The sequence below is a fragment of the Mandrillus leucophaeus genome, unplaced genomic scaffold (genome assembly GCF_000951045.1).
Source record: "Mandrillus leucophaeus isolate KB7577 unplaced genomic scaffold, Mleu.le_1.0 Scaffold922, whole genome shotgun sequence".
Classification (NCBI taxonomy): domain Eukaryota; kingdom Metazoa; phylum Chordata; class Mammalia; order Primates; family Cercopithecidae; genus Mandrillus; species Mandrillus leucophaeus.
In genome coordinates this window covers 428,285-430,815 of record NW_012110053.1, presented here as the reverse complement: position 1 = coordinate 430,815, position 2,531 = coordinate 428,285, and positions in this window count along the sequence as shown.

Genomic DNA, 2,531 nt, shown 5'->3' with positions numbered 1-2,531 from the left:
GAGCGGGGCAGATGTTTTCCTGGACCTACTGCTGAAAGAACTCCGAACCAGGGGAAAGGTTGAGGCTGCAGCAGGCAGCGTGGAGGTCAGATAGCTGGAAGCACTTACGGCCCCAGGGAGAGCGGCTGCGCTCTTTTTCGCTTCCTCTTGCGGTTTGGTAGGGAAAAAAGAGGCCTCAGAGTAGTTTGTTTTTAATGAACTGGTTGCTGAAGTAAATGTTAAAATTTGCAATTAAGCCCAGTCACCTGCCCCAGCCTTCTGATCGAGGTTTCCATCCTGCGGCCGCATATGCGCTATCCTCCCTGGTCTTCATAGGTTCCTGAGCGGAGGGCTGGGCTTTCCAGACCTACTTTCTGAGACACTTATGGTCAGCATTGGAGTTTACTGGTTCCCCTAGGCGTTGATCAGAGGATGGGAACCAGCCCGGCCGGGCCCACCTTCATTCACTGGATCAGTAAATACACTCGCGGTGCACCTGGTGTTGGAGGCTGGGGCTGCACGGGCGTGTGAGGATTCGGTCAGAGCAGAAAACTCGGGCGAGGGCAGGGTGGTGAGGCACAGGTGAACTTTATGGGCAGTAAGTAAGGTTCACTGGTTCGGGAAAGTTTATTGGAAAGGTAGAAATGAATTGTACGACAGAAATAACGATGATAGTAAGTTAGCAACCATTTCTGGAGGCCACCATAGATCTGGTACCGATGAAGGGGTTAAATTATCTCAGAGGGTGCTCAAGTGCAAGGGGTTCAGACGAGCCTGCTCATATTTGAATCCTGGTTCTACCAGGTGCTGGTTAGTGACCCTCAGCAGGTTTAGTTGTCTCTCCTAGGCCTCAGTTCCTCATCTGTAAAATAATGATAATGGTACCTACCTCATGGGGCTCTTAGGAGGATTCGAAGTGTTATTATTGGTAAAATAGGACCGGGCTTGGTGGCTCACGCCTGTAGTCCCAGCACTTTGGGAGGCGAGGCAGGCTGGTCACCTGAGGTCAGGAGTTCGAGACCAGCCTGGCCAACATGGTGAAACCCTGTCACTACTAAAAATACAAAAAAACCAAAAAAATAGCCGGGCGTGGTGGCAGGCGCCTGTAACCTCAGCTACTTGGGAGGCTGAGGTAGGAGAATCAGTTGAACCCGGGAGGTTGCAGTGAGCTGAGATTCCACCACTGCACTCCAGCCTGGGTGACAGAGTGAGACTCAAAAAAAAAAAAAAAAAAAAACCCACAAAGTTTGTAAATTAGAATAGGCCTGGCACAGCGTAAGTGCTGTATAAGTGTTTGTTAAATAACTTTCCTTTAATCTTCCCAAGGCATGAGGTCGCTGATATTTTACCCATTTTTACATCAATGAAGTGAGGACCAATAGGTGTTGTGAAGAGACGGAGAGGAAGAAGGAATACATTTTTAAGTGGTTATAAGACTGGGAAAGGGCCACATTATGGATGCCATTGTGTGGCTTCTATCACTCTTGCAGACATTGGTTTCAAAGATATGGCCCTTGTAATTTTTTTTTCTTTCCTTTTCCCACTTTTGGCATTTTGCCAAGTATGAGTGGTTATGGCATCAGCTGACTTTCTAGTATTTTCTTTTCTTTTTTTCTTTTTTTTTTTTTTGAGGCGGAATCTCACTGTGGCCCAGGCTGGAGTGCATTGGTGTGATCTCAGCTCACTGCAAGCTCCGCCTCCTGGGTTCACGCCATTCTCCTGCCTCAGCCTCCCCAGTAGCTGGGACTACAGGCGCCCGCCAACATGCCGGGCTAATTTTTTTGATATGTTTTTAGTAGAGACAGGGTTTCACTGTGTTAGCCAGGATGGCCTCGATCTCCTGACCTTGTGATCCGCCCGTGTCGGCCTCCCAAAGTGCTGGGATTACAGGTGTGAGCCATCACGCCCGGTGACTTTCTAGCATTTTCTATAGAGAAGTAGTACAGGGAAAAAACATTAAGACCCTTGGAGAGATTGGAAGGCTATCCTTCATTTTCTGTGCCATCCCTGTCTTGATCATAAATAACATAAACTGGACTAAACATGGTCTTAACTGGGCATAGGGTGATTATATATGTGAATTATCTGTGAGAAATGCCTGTCTCTCCTATCTTCCTTCCCCACTTAGCATGTGATTTGTATATTCTTATTTTTCTTTGATTTTGTTTTTTTCTAGAAATGAGGTCTCACTGTGTTACCCAGTCTCAAACTCCTGAGCTTAAAGGATCTTCCCATCTCAGGTGCCTCCCAAAGTGCTGGGATTATAGGCATGACCTACCTCGACTAGCCCGTATATTCTTAGAGATTGCATTTTGTGGGCAGGGAGGGAGGTCAGTCTGGAGCTTCCTTGCCTTCCCTAGGCATGCCATCCTCCAGGAACCTCCACACGTTCAGCTATCCAAAGTGGCCTGTTAGATTGAAAGAATACGGAAAGCCATTGGGGAGCTGTTCCGCAGTGCACAGGTCTATGCACACTTACCCCCAAAGTCCAAGGAAGCTAAGAGGTTGAGGAAGGAGGCTGACAAATCCACTTTCTTTTTTTTTTTTTTTTT